Below are 25,290 nucleotides of genomic sequence, written 5' to 3' on the forward strand. Positions count from 1 at the left end.
GTTTTATATTTTAATCTCTAGCCACCTTGTGGAACATAATATTTAATTTGTTCACATGTTAACATGAATACTGTTAAAGTGACCCTGTCATGAAATAAAGTTTTCCTAGACTAGTGTACTTGTAAAATAAGAAAGGGAGCGCTTACTTTTTACACTGCCTGTGTGCCTACAATTATTTCTCACTCAATAGAAATGTGTCCCTAAAGTTTAAAGGGAATGTGACAATTCTGGTAGTGTCTATCTGCAGCTCTAACTGGTTCCTATTATTTTATTGGTGTCCCCTTTAATGATTGGAGGTCAGCAGGATGAACCAGTCAAAGTTGCAGGTGATCCATTCAACCCACACTTCCAGAAGTGTTGGTTTCTCTATGGACTACAGAGAGAGGTTTCTATAGAATAGAGCAACATTCTGGCAACATAGGCAGCAGGAAAGGTTAGGACACTTTTATTTTATGACAGTCACCTTAACTGCTTTGCTGAAAAAAGTTGTTATTTACAAAGCTCAAAAGCTCACCCCCCTTTCTCCTCCTCAGAAAGTTTTCTTTACAACTTTAAAAAAAAAATTGAGAGACACAGTCCAGTACTACACTACATAAACAATATATAGTCCATATCTAAATGTGTATTTTGGACATTATGATTCATTAAAAGTATGATAGATTTTTTTGAACATAGTATGCTTCAATTATAATTAATTGAAATAAAAATTGCAAGCAGTTACATTTCATTCCCCAATAAAGTGGTGATTTCTAAGTGGAGGTCTATTTAAATTTCTATATCATTTCAGTACAGTAATTGAATGTTAGCTTTTCAAAGCTAAGCTTGGCACAAGCGCATAGAAATGATCAACTGAGTTTATCTTATGTTAAGAAAAGGGTTTTAACTTGGCTTAAAGATTACTAAGGCCTTCCAGATAGCTGTGATTAATATAGAAAGGATTTCAAACTTTTCATAGCAAATGGGAAGGAAGTATCTTTTGCTCATGCAGAATTTTAAATAATGCACAGTTAATGGCTGCAGACCTGAGTTTCCAAATATCAAAATACTTATGTTAAGATAATTAGGTAACGTTTAGAGTATAGAGAATGGGTTTTGATCTAATTGTCAGATTTAATTACGTTTCCTTTAAAACAATTACTGTATTTAAAAAGATTTATCAGGTATCTTATATATTTTTACAAGGCATCTATTTATCTCATCATATGCCAAAATGGATTTCAGACAGGGGACATGACCTTTTTAAGCAAGGATCAATTTTAGTTCCTAATCCTATAGTTTGATATTTTATTGCGGATTTTTTGCAGCCCTTAAAATTTCCACTCACCTGCTCAAATTTGGCAAGTGGAAATATGAGGAGTGCGAGTACGGACAGGGCTGGGCTGTCCCTAGAATGTATAACCAGTGCCCCCCCCCCCCCGAGCGCCCCCATGCACAGGCTCATAGCGTGGGCATTTCAATAGGAACTGTACAGCTGCCTGGGACTGCCCCTCTGCACCTCCTTCCTGATGCATCCACTCCCCTGCACTGGCTCGTAGGCTGCATTGATGGGCACTGATCAGGCTTCATTGATGAACCCTGAAAGGCTGCATTGATGGGCACTGGTGATGCTGCATTGATGGGCACTGGTAACGCTGCATTGATGGGCACTAATTTGGCTGCATTGATGAGCACTGATAGGCTGCATTGATGGGCACTGATCAGGCTGCGTTGATGAGCCCTGAAAGGCTGCATTGATGGGCACTTGTAATGCTGCAATGATGGGCACTGGTAAAGCTGCATTGATGGGCACTGATGAGGCTGCTGTGATGGGCACTGATGAGGCAGCACTGATAGGACAGCAGTAATGGGCACTGATAAGCTGCATTGATATGCTGCACTGATGGGCACTGATATGCTTCACTGGTATGCTGCACTGCTGGGTACTGATAGTCTGCATTGAAGGACACTATAGGCTGCACTGATGTGCACTGATAACGTTGTTGTTAATATTTATTTTTGTAACTTAATTCTGCATAAAACCTTTAACAGTATCATTTAATGAGATCATTTATGAGGGCATGTTTAGGGAGGGCAGGGTAGGGGTGATTAACTCTTAAAGTGGGGTTCCTCTTAAAAAAAATAAAATAAAAGTCAGCAGCTACAAATACTGCAGCTGCTGACTTTTAATAATCAGACACTTACCTGTCCCAGGGTTCAGCGATGCGGGGGAACCCCCGGGCACCCACTGCGCATGCGCGAGCTGCGCCACACGCCGTGATGCGCCGCACAGTCATCTGGGACCTGTCACGTGTCCCAGATGACTGACTGTGCCGAGGGGAAGTGATGTCAGATGCCCGGGCACTGAAGGAGGCAGACTATGAGGGACCCCCTAGCAACAGGCATTTAGAGGTGAGTTAAATTATTTATTTATTTTTGGAATTTTCTCAGATTTCTTTTCTGGGGAAACACCACTTTAAGGCTTGGCTAGTAGCTCAGGACTTGAAGTTTTGAACCCTGTATTGGGATTCATTATTTATCTTTTTAGAGATTATGTCATTGCTAACTTTTATTACACTGGGGGAGAGGACTTGCAATTTATGACTTTAAGCTCCTGTTATGACTCTGGATTTCAGTATGCCAAAGCACTATATACCAAAAATGATTTATTTCTCTAAAAATACTAATATTGAGTTTGGCTTAACCGCTTGCCCGCCAGAGCACTAAGACATACTTCAGCCGAATGGCATGGCTGCACAAATGAGCGTACCCATACATCCCCTTTAAATTGCGGGCTAGTGGGAACCACGGGAGCCTGCTCACAGGTCCCTCAGACTTGATGTCTACTGATGGCCCACAATTGTGACATAGAGAGGCAGAAAGGGGAGATGCTTATGTAAACAAGGCATTTCCCTGTTCTGTCTAGCAATATGACAGGGATCTACTGCTCCCAGTGATCAAGAGCAGTGATCTCTGTCATGTTCTAGTGAGCCCACCCCCCCTACAGTTAGAACACACTGAGAGAACACATTTAACCACTTGATCGCCCGCTAGTGCTTAACCCCTTCCCTGCCAGTGACATTTACACAGTAATCAGTGCATTTTTATAGCACTCATAGCTGTATAAATGTCAATGGTCCCAAAATAGTGTCAAAAGTGTCCGATCTGTCTGCTGCAATGTTGCAGTCATGTTAAAAATCGCAGCGCCATTACTAATAAAAAAAAATGAACAATAAAAATGCTATAAATCTATCCCCTATTTGTAGATGCTATAACTTTTGCACAAACCAATCAATATACGTTTATTGCGATTATTTTACCAACAATATGTAGAAGAATACATATTGGCCTAAACCACAGAAGAAATTTGTTTTTATATATATTTTTGGGTTATTTATTATAGCAAAAAGTAAAAAATATTGCTTTTTTTCAAAATTGTCGCTCTTTTTTTGTTTATAGTGCAAAAAATAAAAACTGCAGAGATGATAAAATACCATAAAATGAAAGCTCTATTTATGAGAAAAAAAGGACATCAATTTTGTTTGGGTGCAACGTCGCACGACAGCGCAATTGTCAGTTAAAACAATGCAGTGCAGTATTTCAAAAAATGCTCTATTCAGGAAGGGGGTAAATCCTTCTGGGGCTGAAGTGGTTAAATAATGAAGTGGAACAAGAAAAACAACCTAGGTAATCTCCCGCTACCCTTTTTATTAAATTATGTTTCATTGAATAAAAATCTCCTGAAGTCTACTGAGAAATTGACACAGCACTCAGTGGTTCCTCCCACCTACTGTACCTCCATGTCACTACAGAACACAGTAATGACATGGAGATCAGTTGCAAGATCCACTAAGGATTCTCTGGAGATCAACGGAGAGTTACAATACTGGAAGTACTAAGATCTAAGATTATTTAATCAAAAGAGCCATGTTTAGCGGTGGAGACAACAAGAAAGGCATTTAATCTCTTCTTTTGCAAGAAGAGTTTTTGGGACAAATTCCATGATCACTTTAATATATTATGTTAGTCAATTATTTTGGATAAATTGTATTTTTAAGCAGTCCAAAAAATCAAATGAAAAATACCCAAACGAGATTTTTTAACCCCCCTGACGGTCTTCCCGAGTCTGGCTCGGGGTGGAATTTTTATACCAAAAGCAGTAACCCCGAGCCAGACTCGGGACTGCATCGCTGGATCCAGGAGGAGGTTTACTTACCTTCTCCCTCGGATCCAGCATTGTCTCCCCGCTGTGCGAGCGAGCCGTGTCTCACTCGATCTATCACGGAGCCGATCTCTGTTCCCTGCGAGCGTTGCGACGCACGGGGACGGAGATCGGCGCCAAATTCAAAAAGTGAAACACTCACTATACATACAGTATAATGTAATCTTACAGATTACATTGCTGTATGTAATTATTTCACATCCCCTTTGTCCCTAGTGGTCTGCCCAGTGCCCTGCATGCAGTTTTATATTATATAAACTGTTCTTTATGCCTGGAAACTGGAGATTGTCCATAGCAACCAAAACTGCCACTTTACATCAAAAATTATTTCAGACCAGCTAGAAAACAGCGATAATAAATTGGAATCACTCGCAGAATTGAGGGATAGCGATTTGTGGGGAGATCCGTCATCAAATACTGAAAAGTAATGACAGTGACAATTCTGCAACTGAGCAAATTTCAGTGTTTTTGATTTGATTACATTATTGAATAATTTTTATTATTATTATATTATTATTTGGTACAATTATTTATAATTATTTATTATATTATAATTTATGATTTCATTTTTCAAACTTTATCATACCCGGGATGTCTGCTAGACTCTGGTTTGGACAGATTTAAGAGAGTTATTCCTAATGCCGCGTACACACGGGCGGACTGTATGGCGTACTTAGTCCGTCGAAACACATTTCAGCGGACAGTCGGCTCGTGTGTGGGCTTCAGCGGACTTTTTCAGCGTGCAGTCCGGCGTACTAAGTATTTCGGAATTTCCGTAATTCTGTCCGTCATACTTTGGTTTCAGCGGACAATACGGTTGTCAGTGTGCTAGTTGGACGGACTAAGAATGGCGCATGCCCAGAAAGGATTTACACGGCGCAAGGGTGCTTTGCTGTGTATTGGACTTCCTATTTCTAGTCCCGTCGTACGTGCTGTACACGTCATCGCGCAAGCTTTCGAGGGACTGTTCGTGTATCCGTGTGTGGTCAAGTCCGTTCAGTGGAAAGTATGACGGACTGTCCGTCGGATTGTATGACGGACTAAGTACGCCATACAGTCCGCTCGTGTGTACGCGGCATTAGAATTACAGGACTACAATATAAAACGCCAAATTTTCATGCAAAATAATTTTTTAGCACCTAAAATCCGAAATAATCATACCGCCAGGGAGGTTAATGTAAGTATTAAACTTATGTATACATTTGAAAGATTACCTTTATTAATGAGAATGATTTATTCTCGATAATTCTTTTTTCAGATTTTTAAGCAGTCTAATGATTAAATATATTTTCATTCTAAAATAATTTTGTACACAAACAACTTTTCTGATTAACCACTTCAGTTATTGTACCTCTATACCCCTTTTGGACCAGAGCTTATGATAACATAGATACTGTACTTAAAGTTACTTAAGATGGCAAAGTAAGGCTTTGTTTTGGTAGTAGTTCTTTAATATTTTTTCAATTAAATGTTTGGACAAAAGTATTTTTTTCCTGTTTTAAACCAGTGTTGGTTTAAAAAAAGTGATTTACTATAACTAAAAATTATAGATTATTCTATCATTGTCCCAAATGACATTAAAATAATGTTTCTGGTACAAATCAATGAACATGGATTAAAGGACTTGATGAATTAAATGTGTTATTAGAGAAAATTACAGTTTTTTTTGTCAATATTGCAAATGTTCTGGTTACTCCACAATGAAAAAAGTAACACAACAAAACAAGTCAAAACAAAGCATGGTGAAAAAGAGAAATAAGAAAAATTAGCAGAAAGCTAAAGATAGAAGAGAAAAAAGGATTTAGGGCAGGGGTGCCCAACCTTTTGAAGAGCGAGGGCCACTTAAGAGACTTGGTAACTGGTCGCAGGCCACAATAAGTGGAGAGGACAGAAGACAGATCTGTGTCCGCTCTGTATATGCAAAGCAGACATGGACACGGGCCACTCTACTCTGTGAGCACCCCTATCCGATCCAACCAGGTGGAAGGGGACGGATCCCCTTCTAATTTTAATTTTATTAGTGGATCGGATTGCAGGTAGGTGGGTGTAAATGGACACAAGTCCGTTTACATATGCCACTTCATAGAGGTGAATGGAGGGTCCGCGTGAGTTGAACTGATCATGTGAAAGGGGCCTAAGGCTGCTTTCACACTGATGTACGGCAGTTTACCTGCACTGCGGGTGCAGTACAGTGCATCTGTGGCTTTCCTGCAGGTTAGCTACACTTTGCCATTGATGTCTATTATATCCTGCAGGTGTTGTGCACTTTCTGAAAGTGCACCAAACCCGCAGATAATAACAGAAGTCTATGACTCAGTGCAGGTACCCTGAAGGGGCAATGTGCTGCACTTGTGGATCAGTTTGAAAGCAGCCCAGTAACCACTGCAGAACAGATATGCCCATGTATACACTGCTTTTAGTAATAAACTTATCTTTAATAACAGTCTTCCATTCAGGTATCGCCGGCTGTTGCTGTCCCAGGCAGAATGCATTTGGTATCACTCCACTTGGGACAGGAGCCGGGCGCTATACAGGAAGCATCTGCAAAGGTGGCTGTGCTTCCTCTGCAGCTGCTTGCTTCCTCTGCCACTGGCTTCATTTAAAACAGTCATCAAATAAAAGCAGCCGGCAACTCCATACCATCAAGCGTATTTATTTTCAAGCCTTCACAGTGAGTACAGTCAGCAGCAATTTCATTCATTCAAAACACTGATGCTCTGGGATGGCGGGTCAACAGCCCATGATCTGGGCTTGAGAACCTGCTATCCCAAAGCAGGAGGTCACGGGCCACATCAGAAGGCTCCACAGGCCACATGTGGCCCCAGGGCCACTGGTTGGGCATCCCTGATTTAGGGGTTAAGGTAAGATTAGTGTTAACTAAGAGTTAAAAAAAGTTGACTTGGAATACATATTATTAAACTTGTAAAGTTCTTTCAAGGAATACCATATGCAAATTACATGTCACACCTTTAATTTGCATGTGAATGAAATAGTAAATACAATGAAACAATACATTGATGTGTTGTGTTTACTCAGTGACAATTGTATGTAATGACTATCTGCAGGTGTCATTTTATACAGAAGCAGCTACATTTTAACCACCGTTTCTGCTGTGTAAAACACAACAATTAATGTTTGCCCCTTGGACAGCAGCAATGACAAATAATACCAACAGGAGAAGAGCCTAATATCATTCTTGAACTTTTTTAGGATTTATCTCCTATATTTAAAATCACTTACATTCAAGTGGTTAAAGGAGTTGTAAAGTCAGAAGGTTTTTTTTTTTAACCTCCCTGGAGGTATGATTATTTCGGATTTTAGGTGCTGAAAGTGGTACAATTATTTTGCATGAAAATTTGGTGTTTTTTATTGTAATCCTGTAATTCTTAGGAATGACTTAGGAATGACTTAAATCTGTCCAAACCAGAGTCTAGCAGACATCCCGGGTATGATAAAGTTTGAAAAATGAAATCATAAATTATAATATAATAAATAACTATAAATAATTATACCAAATAATAATATAAAAATAATAAAAATTATTCAATAATGAAATCAAATCAAAAACACTGATTTGTTGCAGAATTGTCACTGTCATTACTTTTCAGTGTTTGATGACAGATCTCCCCACAAATCACTATCCCTCAATTCTGCGAGTGATTCCAATTTATTATCGCTGTTTTCTAGCTGGTCTAAAATCATTTTTGATGTAAAGTGACAATTTTGGTTGCTATGGACAATCTCCAGTTTCCAGGCATAAAGAACAGTTTTTATATGATAAAACTGCATGCAGGACAGGGGATGTGAAATAATTACATACAGCAATGTAATCTGTAAGATTACATTATACTGTATGTAATGTGTGTGTTTCACTTTTTGAATTTGGCGCCGATCTCCATTCCCATGCATCGCAACGCTCACAGGGAACGAAGATCGGCTCCGTGATGAATCGAGCGGAGGATGAGCCACTCGTACAAGGGGGGGGGGGCATTGCTGGATCGAGGGGAGAAGGTAAGTAAACCTCCTCCTGCATACAGCGATGCAGTCCCGAGTCTGGCTCGGGGTTACCGATTTTGGTGTAAAACTTCCACCCCGAGCCAGACTCGGGAACACCGCCAGGGGGGTTAATCTTAATGCATTCTATGCATTAAGATAAACAGTCTTCTGTGTGCAGCAGCCTCCCTAACACTTACCCGAGGTCCCTCTCTCTCTCCAGCAATATCCATGAGTGTCTCAGCCATCCAAAATTTTCCCTCCTGATAGGCTGAGACACATCAGCGGCACCATTGGCTGCCGCTGCTATCAATCAAAGTCAGCTGGCCAACCAGGGAGAGAGGGGGTGGCGCCGCATCAAAGCTCTGTGTCTGAATGAACACATGGAGCTGTGACTTGGATTGGGTGCCACGTAGTAAGTTGCTTGCTGTGGGGGCATTGAACAGGAGGTAGGGGCCAGGATCACCAAAGAGGGACCAGAGAAGAAGATCCGGGCTGCTCCATGCAAATCCAATGCAACAGGTCAGGTAAGTAAAACACGTTTGTTATTTTTGTAGGAAAAAATAAAAGTCTTTACAATCACTTTAAGCCAAACATACATGGATTGAAATGCAGGTGGCTCAGCAGGAACCTGTCAAGATTCGATCAATATATAGGTACGTTATTTGTTCCCAAGACAATCCATCGATCAACTTGGGTACAACCAGCTTGTCTGATTTTTTTTACATGCAATGGCTATAGCAAGTAGCAGCAATCATTGTGTTCTGATGGCCAGGAGGGCTCCCCTCACCCTCTGCAGGCAGAGCATAGTGGTGTTGTGTGAGAGGCATTCCCCCATCAACACAGTCAAGTGATTTTTTTCCTTACACCCATGTTAGAAAGAAAGAAAATTGAATCATCTCTGGGTTGCCTAATTATACATGATATTTTTTTTATTTATAAGGATCACTTGGTCATATAGCATAAGCTGTTCCTTCCTCTTTTGAAAAATTGTTATATTCTGCATATTTTTGCTCTTACCTATTTGCTTGGTGATACAGATCAAACCTCACATTTTCAGCATTTTTTTATACACCTCATTAAATGTTTAACATTTTGGAGTATGATAATCAATAAATTTACTGGCATTCAGAGTACATTTCAAGAATCTGTGCTTACGCTGCTAGTAGGTTATATGCATGAACTAAATTATCCATTTCATGTTGTAAAGCGCTGCACAAACTGTTGGCGCTATATAAAACCTGAATAATAATAATAATAAAGTAGGCAGAACTAAGTATCACATGAAGAGAAATACGCTAGTGAAATATGGTGACAGCTTCAGAGTACGACAGAACCAAGCAGATCAGAAATGTGAGGTGAGGAAAGCACTACCAATGGAAAACTCCTTTAGCCACTGTGCTTAGAGGCATTCTCTTTTTAAATCTAGGCAGTAGTAAAGAGTCAGACATATCTGGTTTTGGTCCTGGGTTGATTCAGGGAGCATTATTAAAGTTTGGGTGCTGAATGTGGACCTCATTGAGGTTAATTGGAGCTAAATGTAAAAAAAAAAGAAAAAACTGTAGCAGCCATTTTAAGCCTAATAATAAAGGGATTGTAAAACAAAGGGCATGAAATGCTGGGCACTAAAGCAAACATAAAAAAAAGCAAAAAAAATACCATTATAGTGGGAAGCAGAAATTTTCACGAATGCTTCAATTAAAACATAAAAATGAAATATGTCTCAAAAAAATTATACTTGGGAGATGCCCTGACCCTGTCTGTGAAGTGCCACATTTACAAACCACAATAATTAACCTGACATTTGCAAAGACAAACATATATTTAAATTGGGAAGTAGAGGTGATGTACCCCCTCCCCCCAACCATATCAAGCCACATGGCAGGTACCTCATGTTGATGAGGACGAGGGCCTCTTTCCTGAAACCTTGAATTGGTGGTATTCCGGGTTGGCCAGTGAATGGGGGAAGTATGGGTGCTGCAGAAGTGGTGGGATCCCAATTAGGATTGGCTAATGCGGCAGGAAGGGCACTATGGGCTTGACGGGCCTGTTTTTGTCTTCTTCTTAGTGGCAGCGGGACACTACTTGTGCTTGCCACCTTGCCAGCTTGAACTGCACTTATGGGACTCACCACATCATCAAGTGTTACTGCAGTGCTGGATGTACAACCAGAATGTATAAGGCCGCTGGTGCCTGCCAGTTCACCAGGAGGATGAATGGCGCTAGTATTGGCTCTCTGCTCCATACGAGGGACCTGCGGTTCTTGCACCACAGTGACAGGAGAAAAACGGGGTCTGGTACTCCTGATCTTGGCAGGGACCACAACTCCATTGTCAGAGCTATCTGTCAGGGTGCCACTGGGGTGGGCTGGGCTGGATGGAGGGGCTAAATGCTGATGCTAGCAGGTATCTGGGCTGATCCCGCTAACACTGCATTTTTGGGAACACTAAACTGCTGGGGATGCTAATATAGTTCTGATCAGATCAGATATCGATCTGTTCAGACACTATGCTACTAAGGGAGGCGTATGGTGCGTGCGTGGGTGTTAGCACTACTGACACTAGTCTGACACTACCTAACTTTGATCACCCACTGGGTAAACAGGGGGTTAAAACTTTATTGGGCAAAATACGGTGGGTGCCCTGACACTATAAAAAATAAACTAGATAAACTGTGTCACCTGTGACACTTATACAGTGATTACAGGTGACAGGGGGTAATCAAGGGGTTAAACCTTTATTGGGGGGGTTAGGGGGGTCCCTAGACCTATCTGGGACTAAGACTAATTACCCTAATGCTGATTTTTGACACTAATTACACCAGTATACGAACAAAAAAATCTGAATGCTGTACTGGGTAACACAGTGACAGGTGGTGAAGGAGTTAACTGGGTGGTGAATTGTGTGCCTACATGGCCTGGTGTCAGTGCAGTGTTGGTGGAACTCACTTGTAGATGTTATCTCTCCTCGGTCTGGAACGGAAAAGACACACAGAGAGATGATATCACTTCGTCGTGTAACTGTTAACACTGGCAGGGGAAATATCTCAGGACCAATCACCAGGTCCAGCCCAGATTTCATTGGGTTGGGCCTTGAGATTGATTGGTTCTAGATGGAATCTGATCATCGCGGCCACAGAGGGGACATGCAAGCGCCCCTAGGCAGCCACGCGCCTGACGTAGCATGACAGCGATTTGCCTGCCCGTGCCATTCTGCCATAGTACAACTGTGGCGGTTGGTCGGGAACAGGTTAAAAGGGGGTTCATTGGCTCAGGTACACATTGGATCTTTTTATTAGATCATATAAAACAAAAAAAAACTTTTTTCCCCAATTGGCCTGGCACTCATCATTTAGACAGGAAATAGGTTTCCTTAGGGCAGTTAAAAGGCACCTGTTCTTCTAATTCATGAAACCTAAGGAAAATAAAATAAAAAAGAAAGCGAGATCAGTGTTGTAAATATCTACATTTTTGCTACTGATGTGTTTTGTCTACAGTGCAACTTTAACCGCTTGACGACCAGCCGCCACAGTTTTACTGCAGCAGAATGGCAAGGCTGGGCAAAACAACATTATCTCACGTCGCTTTGCTTTTTGGCCACTAGGGACGTGCGCACCCGGGCTCCCGTGGTCACTCGTGACAGACCAAGAAACGGGATCTGTGTGTTCAAACACATAGATCCCGGTTCTTTCAGGGAGAGAAGATCGTGTGTTCATACTATGTATGAACACGATCTCTCTCTCCTCCTAGACCAGGGATATGCAATTAGCGGACCTCCAGCTGTTGCAGAACTACAAGTCCCATGAGGCATAGCAAGACTCTGACAGCCACAAGCATGACACCCAGAGGTAGAGGCATGATGGGATTTGTAGTTTTGCAACAGCTGGAGGTCCGCTAATCGCATATCCCTGTCCTAGACAGTCCCACCCCCCGCAGTTAGAAACACATATGAGGAACAGAGTTAACCCCTTGATCGCCCCTAATGTTAACCCCTTCCCTGCCACAGTAATCAGTGCATTTTTATAGCACTGATCACTGTATAAATGTCAATGGTTTAAAAAATGTGTCAAAAGTGTCCGATGTGTCCGCCATAATGTCCCAGTCCCAATAAAAATTCCAGATCACTGCCATTACTAGTAAAAAAAATAATAAAAATAAAAATGCCATAAATCTATTTCCTATTTTGTAAACACTATAACTTATGCGCAAACCAAGCACTATACGCTTATTATGATTTTTTTTAACCAAAAATATGTAGAAGAATACATATCGGTTTAAACCGGGGGAAACAATCGTTTTTTTGATAAAAATGTGGGATATTTATTATAGCAAAAAGTAAATGATATTATGTTTTTTTTTACGCTTTTTTTTGTTTATAATGCAAAAAACAAACAAGAGAACAAAACGCAGAGATGATCAAATACCACTAAAAGAAAGCTCTATTTGTGGGAAAAAAGGACATCCAATGTGTTTGGGTGCAGTATCACATGGTCATGCAATTGTCATTTAAAGCGACACAGTGCCTTATCGTAAAAAAAAACAAAAAAAAACGGCCTAGTCCTTCTGGGGCTGAATTGTTTAAGAACGGTAACTTTTTTCTGTTTATGCTCTGTTGCGGAGATTTACCTTTTCCCCCTATGCTGGTTAAAATGTTGTCAGGAAGAAAGGGGACAAACATAGCGCAATTGTCAGTTAAAACGGTGCAGTGTTGAATAGCAAAAAATGCCCCGGTCATTGAGCAGCCAAATCTTCCAGGGCTGAAGTGGTTAAAGAATAACATTTGTTGGGTTGTACAATGGTCTATGTGCCTTACAAGAAAATCATGCTAGTTATCTTCATTGCGATTTTTCTCTCCTCTTCTTTTCCTGTTAGTAAATTAGTAAATTAGGCTTAAAGTTATTAATTCTTAACTAATATGATAGCAGATAGCATGTATGAAGGTCGTTTTTTCAAGCCATCATATATGGGAACTTTGAGCATTTGATAGTAGTATTTGTGTGCACATTTTAATCATAGACATGTCATGTAATGTATACTGTTGCAATGGCTAAACCAGTTGTTAATACCCACTAAAATTTTACAAGCATGGTATGTATATCATTTTAGTGCATACTCTTGCATACTGTAATTGGTTTCCGTTTTTGCAAAATTGTATATATATATATATATATATATATATATATATATATATATATATGTACCCCTTTAAGGTGACAAGTGTGATGAAGGGAAGGCTGGTAATACAAATGGTTTGTTTGTATTCATTTTGTACCTAACTGTAAATGTGTTTTTAGTTGGCGAAACAGCTCATATTAAAACTATGTAATGCCCTGGATAATGTGATTTTTTTTAAAGGGTGGTGTAAAGGTTTTAGTAATGACAGGGCAAACTTAGCTATTAAGGACTTGTATGGATATGAAACAATTACATGACACTGATATCTGGATGTAACATTCACTCTGATTGGGTATACCCATCCAACTTTCAGTTTCTGATGATATGTATATAATACACATGCATAATACTGTTCCCAATTTTCACCTCTAGGCTAAAATAAATGAATGAATGCATGTATTATTTAACGACTCATGGTAATTGTCTCAAAATATTATGATTATTCCTTTTCTGTGTTCATCTTCAAGCTTTGTTTTAAACTGATTTATTCATGTAATGCTTTCCTCATGAGCAGCAAAGTGAACAATTTCCATACAAGCCTACTGGGATCATAGGTATGAAATCAGGAATGAACAGGCCTGTACTTAGTATTCTGTTTTATGCAGTCGTTCAAGCAGCAAAGAGCTCCTGTACTATTTAATAAGCCAGCAGATATGAGTACTGATTGTTAAGTGTTGTCAGGTCAACAGCAACATCTGTATTAGATAAATTCTAACCACTTCTTGAAGCAGCAACTGCTGCTGTGTCTGGGCATTCGTACAGAACCTTAAAATGCATATGGCTCTGCAAATAATGCACAACACTACCTCTTGAGATTTTGTGCACGGGGCATACTGTGATCTCAGAAGCAAAAAATGCTTTGCAGCCTGATGGTCTGAATTTGCTACCTGCAAATCCATTATTTTTCTGGTGTACAGATAGGGATAAAATAAAGTCTTAAACTAAAACTTTATAGATTAATGCTTTTTGATTGTGTTTCCTTGGGTAATAAGCCAGTTTAGATAAATAAACAAGTAAGTGAATACATTAAACTAAGTGTCAAAAGTGCAAACAACCTAATAATAGAGACACAGAATCATGAAAAAAAAAAAAAAAAAAAAAAAAATATATATATATATATATATATATATAGGAAAATTGAAAGGGAAAACAGTTTTTGCTTTTTTTTGCTGCAGGAAAGAAAGATCAACCTTTTTGAGCTTTTAAATGCTTAAAGCGATTCTTCACCCTAAAGGGGAAGTTCCGCTAATCTGATCCCTCCCCCCCTCCGGTGCCACAATCGGCACCTTTCAGGGGGAGGGGGTACAGTTACCTGGATAATCCAGGTATCTGCACCCACTTCCGGGCAGACCGCCTCAGACCCCCGCAGACACCCCCCCGTTGTTTTCTGGGAAACACACAGTTCCCAGGACACAGCGGGGACCAGAAGCGACGTGCAGCACGACTCGGGCATGCGCAATAGGGAACCGGGCAGTGAAGTCGCAACGCTTCACTTCCCGATTCCCTGACAGAGGATGGCGGCGGGGGCAGCAGCGAGACGATCGATCGCTCGTCATCTGCCGCCGACATTGCTGGACCCTGGGACAGGTAAGTGTGATTTTATTAAAAGTCAGCAGCTGCAATATTAGTAGCTGCTGGCTATTAATATTTTTTTTTTTAGATGCAGAACCACTTTAACTTATAGTATATAAATTACAAAATAATACCTAAGAATTTGTTCCGCACTCCCTGACATTGACACTATACAGACAGAACTGGCATGCTTCTTCACTGCCAATAGAGGCTCGGCCTCGCCTGGGGCAGTATGGGAGTCCTTCAAACTGCACGCCAAGATGATACTCTCCAACAGCATATCTAGATATAAGCGGTCCTCAGTGGGTGCCCTATGGCAGGCTGAGGCACAGTTGGATGTGGTCGAACAGCGGTTTAGATCAGACCCTTCCCCAGACAATGCACGCACAGGTAGAGTACAGTCCCGGATAGTTAATACCCTTCACTTTGAGAGAGCTAAACGGAAAATCATTTTTTTGCAGACAAATGGTTTTTGAACACGGGGAGCGGGCAGGCAAACTCCTGGCCTACCTTGCACACTTAGAGCACAGACCCCCAGTCATAGTGTCCCTGATAGACTCTGCGGGCAAATAGATTACAGACTCCACACTAGTGGCCAGGGAATTTTATAAATTTTTCTCTACTTTGTATTCCTCAAAGGCTGCCTACACCCTAGACAAACTGACTGACCTATTGCAGGTCGTGCGCTTTCCCCTACGGTCCCAGGCCCAGGTTACTCAGCATGAGGCCTCCATAACTGCTGAGGATATAGAAGAGGCCAACTCGAGCCTGGCCACAGCCAAGGCTCTGGGTACAGATGGCCTCCCGTTAGAATTTTACTCCCAGTTTGGAGAAGCTGTGGTAGCCAGACTGCAGAAACTGTTCCAACATATATTCGACACCTCCACGCTCCCAAAATCTATGAGAGAAGCCCTAATAGTTCTAATACGAAAACCTGGCAAAGATCCCGCCCTACCAGAGTCCTACCGCCCTATTTCACTACTTCAATTGGACATTAAAATTTTAGCCCTTGGCAGAACCTCAGATGCATTCCCACTCTCTAGGGGCACACGTCAGGGATGCCTATTGTCCCCGCTGTTGTATGCCTTAGAGGTGGAACCCCTGGCTATAGCCATCAGACAACACCCAGACATAAGAGGTTTCAGGGCTGGCCCCATAATGGAAAAACGTATTCTATATGCTGATGACATGCTACTTTACATGGAGGACGCAGGCTCCTTGTTGTCGGTAGCTTTGGGACTCATTGAATGTTTTGGAAGGTTCTCTGGCCTTTGGATAAATTGGGACAAGTCGCAGATTATCCCTCTCGATATAGGACCCCCGAGCTTGGAACAAGTGCGCCTACCCTTATTGAGGACTAGCCAAATTAAATACTTGGGGATTCAGATTACCCGTTCACCAGGAGAATATGCTAAACTAAATATAGAACCCTTATTTGCACTTATAAAAAACAAAACACAAGACTGGGCATGCCTTCCCCTTGGAGTGATGGGCCGCATAAATTTACTTAAATTGATTTTGCTACCAAAGCTTCTGTATGTTTTTTGCCACTCTCCAACATACTTGCCTCTTCGAATCTTTAAAACTATGGACTCCATTCTCAACTCCTTTATATGGGGAGCGTCTAGGCACAAAGTATCCTGGAGAGTTCTAAAGAAGCCAATGGAGATGGGGGGGGGGGGGGCAGCATTGCCTGACCTGCATGCATATTACCTTGCTTCGCAACTATCTCAGTTTTTCTACATTGACAAAGAGGATAAAAATAGATACCTAGCCCTGGCATGCTCAATGGAACCTACCCAGACCACACACCCCTTCCAATTTGTCTTCAGTAAACCAAGAAACTTGCACGGACTGGGAGGGAGGAGGGACAAGTATATCACCACTGCAGGCTCTGGGCGACGGCACTATGCAGATTGTGAAACTCCCCAATACATACCTACACGCCACTATGGCACAATTGCAATCTCCCAGAACTACTTACCATCCCAGATATAGACCCCTAGACCACCCAGGGGGTATTATATCTCCACCAGGTAATGGACGATACAGAAGTTAAGTCATTCCAGGACCTCAAACAGACCTTTGACTTACCCAACACAATGTTCTTTCTCTTCCTCCAGCTCCGTCATGCCCTGCAGACCCAATTTGCGAACACTGGGACTGATCTCCCAGCGCACCTGGTGGATGAATTGACTGGGGAAGACCCCAAAAGACTGATATACTCTTGCTACTGGGCCCTAATATTGCCCGTGGCTGTGGAGATAACTGGTGCCTTGAGGGAGAGATGGGAGCGGGATGTTGGGGGGCTGGAGGAGGACGAGTGGACGGATGCATTGGAGGCTGGCAGGCTGGTTTCCCCCAGGTTGTCAGACAGACTCACTCATCTCCATATACTACACAGAGCCTACCTGACCCCAGCTCAGGTAGCAAAGTACAACCGCAATCGGGGCCCAGGTGTCCCAGATGTGGAGATCACAAAGGCTCCTTTCACCACTTGATATGGGCTTGCCTGGCTGTTCAGACATACTGGGAACAGGTGGTCAAGTTCCTACATGACAAGATGGGCTCCCCCCTGACCCTATGCCCCAAGCAATGCTTGCTAGGGATTCTCCCTGAGAACGAACAGAACAGATCCCTTCATATATTCATGCAGTCCTTATTCATAGCTAGACTGTTGGTGGCTAGGAAATGGATGCGAGTTAACGTGCCGACACTCTGGGAGTGGGTGGCCGCGGTCAATCAGGTCCTACCCTATAAGAGGATCATCTACAAACATAGGGGATGCCCAGTTAAATATTATGGAATCGCTAATCAACAACGACGGAATTGGGAGATGCATGACCCCAACCAAGGGCATCGGAGAGGTGACCTTTATCACAATGCACACTTACCGTATTGGTAGCACTATACTCGGTTTTAATGAGATCAACACAGTTGCAGACAAATGCCTTGGCGATCTACTTGAGCTTACTAGTAACGAGACATACTCTATACAATCTGTATCTGTACATTGCTTGCAGAAATTAATATCAATGTTGACCCGTTCAATGTGAATGCTATATGCTGAACCTTACACAATGTATGCACATGTTGCTATATCCTATGCCAACTTGTTGTTATGCAGAACCAGAAATAAAAGTTGTTTCTTGATAAAAAAAAATACCTAAGAATTTGTTTTTCTTAAAAGCAAATAAAACTGTAGAAATTGTGATGAAATTAGAGATGGAAACTTTGCTTTTTAGTGACTTATTCAGCTCCTCTTTCTCTTGAATAACTAAAACATCTTGATTGATGTACTTAAAAAGATATCTGAAGTTAACATGTCCAAGCTGTTTTTAAAATGAAGTTAGAAAATATTTCATTTAAACGGTCTTTACAACTACATAATAATAAAAGTCTTTGCCCTGCCATGTGAAATTAGCGACTTTAGACAATCAGTGGAGTTGATTCAGGGGGGTTGGATATAAGTCGTTCACTTCAAGAGAGTGAATTTTTACTTTACCACAGAATTTCCCTAATGCCGTGTACACACGAGCGGACTTTTCGATGGACTAGGTCTGACTGTGTTTCCAACGGACTTTCGGCAGAGTTCCGGCGGACTTTCCGAATGAACGGACACACACAATCACATCAAAGTCCGACGGATTCAAACGTGATGATGTACGGACTAGAATAAGAAAGTTCATAGCCAGTAGCCAATAGCTGCCCTAGCGTCAGTTTTTGTCTGTCGGACTAGCATACACACGAGCGGATTTCTCAATAGGAACTGGGTCCGGCGGAGTTCCGGTGAAAAAATTTGAAATGTTCTATTTCTAAAGTCTGTCAGATATTTGGACAGCAAAGGTCCGATGGAGCCCACACACAATCGAATTGTCCACCGGATTCGTTCCATCGAATCTTTGCTGTCAAAAAGTCTGGTCGTGTGCACGCATCATTAGCCTAGTGGATGTGGTAATGTTCTTCTGACATCAATCTTAAAACTGTTTGCAAACAAAAAAAAAAAATGTTTTTCTTGCATGTGATTTGTATTCTTTGAAAAGTAAATTTTCACCACACGTGAAAATTTCTATGCAAATTAATATGTTCTATCCTGATGACACTGAAAATGATTTCCCTTAGGCAAATTCACACTTCATGTAATAAAAAACATGCATTCTTGCTCATATTTTTTTTATACCTTTTAATGCATCATGCACAGGACAGCCCTTTCCTTGATAAAAGTTGGAGGTTTTTATTACTCTTTATGAAACATCAGAAATATATTTGTGTGGACTAGCAGAGTTACTCATACACCAAGTTTGATGTGATTTCATAAGAGTAAAACAAGATTGATGTCCCACACTGGAAACTGAAATGCTAGAAACTTTTACTTTGACAATACTGATTACTCTGCATGGATTTTTGGACAGTGATTATGCTGTCTTTGCTTTATCTGACAAACGCTTGCTTGTATCGGTTTTAGAATTATTATCCACTTGCCGACCACCGCACAATGATATACGTCAACAGATTGGCACGGGCAGGAATATGGGCGTACCTGTACGTCCCTGCCTCCCAGCGGGCCTGGTGCCTGTGGTGGTCAGCTTTGTTCCAGGAGCAATTTGTGTTGAGGGGAGGCCACCGTTTCATGGCCACCCCCTCGCAGTTCCTCTTGACTAATGGGAAGCTTCCTCTGCCTGTGAACTGTAAACACAGGTCAGAGGAAGTGATGTCATCTCTCCTTGTACTTCCTTTTTCGTTTGGGAGCCATGGAGAGAGGACGAGAAAAGTAAGTTGCACCAACAGCACACTAACACCAGTACGCATAGGCACACAAATCACCCCCCGATCAGCCCCCCAGTTAAACCCTGTACCCCCAGTCACCGTGTCACCAATTGCAGTGTTCATTTTTTTTTACTGTTCACTGCATTTGGTGTCATTTATGACTGGAAAAAGTGTTAGGGCAATTAGTGGTAGGCCCTTTTAGGTCTAGGGTACTCCCCTAACCCCCCAATAAACCCCTTGGTCGCCCCCAGTTAACCCTTTCACCCGCTGTCACCAGTGTCCCGTGTCACAGAGACATCCTTTTTCTGATCGGGTGACTCTAGGTAGCCAGTTAGTTATTTAGGTTCACCGTCAGCTTTTCATAGCGCCCTGATTGCCCCCTAGTTAACCCTTAGAACCCCGATCACCGTATAAGTGTTATGGGTGACTCTGGTTAGTTAGTTTGTTTTTATAGCATCAGGGTACGCAATTACCCAATAAAGATTGAACCCCCTGATTGCCCAGCAGGTGATATTAGCTAGGTTTTAGGGTCAGTTAGGGTCTGCGTTGCCCCAGGCAGCATCAGATTAGTGCCAGTAGTGCTACGCATGCAGCATACACCTCCCTTAGTGGTATAGTGTCTGAACGGATCAATATCTGATTTGATCAGATCTATACCAGCGTCCCCAGCAGTTTAGGATACTCAAAAATGCAGTGTTAGCGGGATCAGCCCAGATTCCTGCTAGCACCTGCATTTTGCCCTTCCGCTCAGCCCAGCCCACCCAAGTGCAGTATCGATCTATCACTGTCACTTACAAAATAGTAAACACATAACTGCTGCGTTTGCAGAGTAAGGCCTGATCCCTGCGATCACTAACAGTTTTTTTTGGTAGCATGTCCAATCGAAGGTACACTAGTGAAGAGGCCTACATGTTTCAGGGCATGACAGATAGTGAATAGGAAGTCGCTCATCTGTCAGAGTCAGGCTCAGAATACGATCCTATAGACGACAGCAGCTCCATGACAGATAGCTCTGATGACGGAGTTGTGGTCCCTGCCAAGGTCAGGCATACCAGACCCCGATCTTCTTCTGCTGTTGTTGAGGTGCAAGAACCACAGGGCTCTCGTATGGAGCAGAGAAGTACTAATGCCGCTCATCCTTCTGGTGAACTGGCAAGCACCAGCGGCCTAGTACATCCTGGTCATACATCCAGCACTGCAGTATTACGTGGTGATGTGGCGAGTCCCATAAGTACAGTTTGGGCTGGTGAGGTGGTAAGCACAAGTAGTGTCTAGCTGCCACCAAGAGCACAAAGACAGGCCCATCATGCCCATAGTGTCCTTCCTGCAGAATTTGCCAATCCTGATTTGGAACCCACCACTTCTGCAGCACCCATACTTCCCCCATTCACTGACCAACCCAGAATTCAGGTGGAAACAGTTGATTTTACATCATTTGATTTTTATTCGCTGTTTTTCACCGAAGATCTCTTTAGAACTATTGTGGACAAAAGCAATTTATATGCTGGTCAATTCACCACCGCTAATCCCCAGTTGTCCCTTGCCAGAGATTGGAAACCAATTACGGTTTCCGAATTTAAGACCTTTTTGGGCCTATCCCTCGACATGGACATAGTTAAAATGAGTATGTTGTGGTCATATTGGTCCGCTGACCCAATTTACCATATGCCCCTGTTCTTTGCCTCCATGGCCAGGGCATGATACAAGCAGATCTTGCGGTTCATGCACTTCAATGACAATGAACTCTGTCATCCTTATGGAGACCCTGGATACGATCGGCTCTAAAAAGTTTGGCCCCTCGTAAACCACTTAAACCAACGTTTTGCAGCTTTGTTTTCTCCCGATCAAGTTGCCTGCATTGATGAGTCCCTGATTTGCTGCCCGCTTGCCTTTCAAACAGTATCTTCCGAGCAAGCGTGCCAGATACGGGGTCAAGATGTATAAGCTCTGTGACAGGGCCACAGGCTATACATATAGTTTTAAGGTTTACGAGGGAAGAGATAGTCACGTAGAGCCAGAGAAGGCAATGCTGGAAAGATTGTGTGGGGCTTGGTGTCACCCTTATTCAGAAAGGGGTACCATTTGTATGTGGACAATTATTACACAAGCGTGCCACTCTATAGTCACCTGTTTGATCATCAGATCATGGCGCATGTGGCACCATGTGACCTAATCGCCGGGGGTTACCCCAGAGGCTTGTAGATTCCCATCTTAGGCTGGGGAGAGAGCGTGTATTAATTTGCTCGCTGTGAAGTGGATGGATAATAAGAATATTTTTGTTCTGTCCTCCCTTCACGCAGACAAAACAGTCCAAATTCCTATGGCGACTGGTGTTGTGGAGAAACCCCTCTGTGTCCACAAATATAACCAAAATATGGGAGGGGTAGACTGCAACGACCAGTTGTTGGCACCGTACCTAATTGCCTGTAAGGCCAGACGCTGGTACAAAAAAGTGTCTGTATACTTATTTCAATTGGCTTTGCTAAACGCTTATGTGCTATACAGAGCTTCAGGATGGACTGGATCCATCCTTAAATTCCAGGAAGAGATCGTCTGAGTCCTTCTCTTTCCACCTTACCTTCCCAATCCAAATGCAATAAGTTGGCTGCATGAGAGGCATTTTCTGTATGTCCTCCCTAGTACCCCTACCCAACGAGCCCCCCCCCCCCCCCCATAGAAAATGTTGTGTCTGAAAAAAGCGTGGATATAGGCATGATACCTGCTATTTTTGTCCCTCCTGCCCTGACAATCCTGGTCTTTGCATTGGTGAATGTTTTGAATGCTACCATACACTAGTGGAGTTTTAGTGTAGGGTACAGCACAGGGTCTCCCAAGATGCCATCACATTTTGAGAGACCCTAACCTGGAACCGAACAGTTACAGTTACATAAAGCACAATTCTTGCTCACAATCAGTTAATTTGTTTCTTTGTGCATATAGTGGCACACCTATTTTATTTAGTAGTGCACTCTTGGCTTTTTAGCACAGGCGTAGCACAGATATTATGTAAATTGCACTAGGCATTTAGTGGTGCATCTATTCTTATTTTTACACACAGTTACAATTACAAATAAAAGTGTAAAAAAAAGTAAAAAAAAAAAACACAAAAACAAAAATACAAAAAAAAAAATAGTTGTCGTTTTATTGTTCTCTCTCAATCTCTATTCTCTCTCTATTGTTCAGTTCTGTTTTACTGTATTCTATTCTGCAATGTTTTATTGTTAACCATTTTTTTGTTTTCAAGTACACCATTCATCTGCAGCGTGGATTTATTTATCTTGACAGCAACAGCGTTTGCTCCCACGATACATAAAGCTGCGACTCCAGCGCTGTCGGAGGTGAATTCACCACCACAGCTAAAAACAAAATGGTGTATGTATGCCCATCATTAGAAGTGGGTGGATGAAGGGAGGTATTCTAATAGTAGGCATACCCACCGATCAATCTCTTTTTTTCATGTAGTCAACAGGTTGCATGAAAAAAAAAAAGATTACTGTATATGCCCAACAAGGACCAGCAACTTACTGGTATGTTGCTGAAATTTGAGTGGGTATAGCAGAATGATGCTTGCAGGTTTAGGTATAATCTTGGTATCATTCTTTTCAGCTAGCAGTTGGCTTTCATGTAAAATCAATCCTAGTGGCTAATTAGCCTCTAGACTGCTTTTACATGCAGTGGGAGGTAATGTCCCCCCCCCCCACACTATCTTCCATGGTTTTCTCTGGCTCTCCTGTCCCAACAGGGAACCTGAGAATGCAGCTGGTGGTTCTGCCAGCTGACCATAGAGCTGAACATAGACCAGAATGGCTCCAATCATCTCTATGGCCTAAGAACCCGGAAACTACGAGCATTTCATGACTTCAATTTTGCCGGATATAAACAGCTCTATTGGGAGATTGGGAAAGCATTTTATCACACCGATTTTGGTACATTCCCTGAGATAACAATAAAATGATAAAAAAAGAAAGGAACAGTTTAAAAATAAAATAAAAAAGCAAAATAAATAATAATAAAAAAAAAGCACCCCTTCCCCCCCCCCCCTCTCTCACGCAAAGGTGAATTCAAGCAACAGCCTGGTATCGTATGAAAACAGCAATTGCACTGTGCATGTGAGGTATCACCGCGTAGATCAGATCAGGGGCAGTAATTTTAGCAGTAGACCTCCTCTGTAAATCTAAAGTGGTAACCTGTAAGGGCTTTTAAAGGCTTTTAAAAATGTATGTAGTTTGTCACCGTTGCACGTATGTGTGCAATTTTAAAGCATGTCATGTTTAATATCCATGTATTCGGTCTAAGATCATCTTTTTTATTTCATAAAACATTTGGGCAATATAGTGTGTTTTAGTGCATTCAAATTTAAAAAGGGTGTTGTTTCCCAAAAAAAAAAAAATGTGTTTGAAAAATCGCTGCGCAAATACTGTGTCAAAAATAAAAAAATGAAACACCCACCATTTTAATCTGTAGGGCCTTTGCTTTAAAAAAAATATACAATGTTTGGGGGTTCAAAGTAATTTTCTTGCAAAAATAATATTTTTTCATGTAAACAAAAAGTGTCAGAAAGGGCTTTGTCTTCAAGTGGTTAGAAGAGTGATAGATGAGTGACATAAGCTTCTAAATGTTGTGCATAAAATGCCAGGACAGTTCAAAACCCCACAAACAACCCCATTTTGGAAAGTAGACACCCCAAGCTATTTGCTGAGAGGCATGTCGAGTCTATGAAATATTTTATATTTTGACACAAGTTGCAGGAAAAAGACAATTTTTTATTTTTTTTGCACAAACCACACCATGCCAGCTGGAGCAAGGAATGGTGGTGTGCGATAATGGCACAAACCTCCTGTCCCCACTTAGACAGGGAAAGTTGACACGTGCCATGCCAGGTACCCAGTGTTGGAAGATCTGCTAAAGCAGGCCAGAAGAGTCTGTAGCATTTCAGACAGTCATACACAACCAGTGCTCAGTTGCTTGAAATTCAGCAGGAATTCCACCTGCCCATAAACCGCCTGATTTGCGACATGCCCAGCAGGAGGAACTCGACTTTAGCAATGCTGAAGCTGCTGTACATGCATCAGAGAGCCATCAACAAGTACTTGAGTGAGTATGCAAGCACTGTATTTTAGGAGGCCACAAGGATGGTGAGCTGTGACAATGCATGCATCATGACACAATCCCTGCTGTGTTTCTGCTGGAGCAGACTCTGTGTGGCATTATGGACAAGGCACTCAAGGCAGAGCAATGAGAAGAAGAGGAGGGGGGATTTTGGCAGGTATTGACCAGAGGAAGACATATTTCAAACCTTAAGAGATGGTTTTTCATCCTCAGAACACTTTCATAGGCTTCAAAGAAGAGGAAGACATGTGTCAATCTGTAAGTGATGGCTTTCCAACCCCAGGACCCTTGGGAGTAGTACGTGGCTGGGAGGAGGCAGTTCCAGACACTGTAATCCTCAGTGACCTCGAGGAGTCCGGTTCTCATGCCTCCACAAACTTGTGATTCATGAGCTCCTTCATGCTTCCAAGTCTGCGAAAGGACAGAAGAATACGTAGCATAAAGGACAAGGATCACTATTGGTTGGCAACCCTCCTTG

Source organism: Lithobates pipiens, unplaced genomic scaffold (assembly GCF_037356315.1).
Source record: "Lithobates pipiens isolate NorthernLeopardFrog02 unplaced genomic scaffold, aLitPip1_a1.2 Scaffold_16, whole genome shotgun sequence".
In the NCBI taxonomy this organism is placed as follows: domain Eukaryota; kingdom Metazoa; phylum Chordata; class Amphibia; order Anura; family Ranidae; genus Lithobates; species Lithobates pipiens.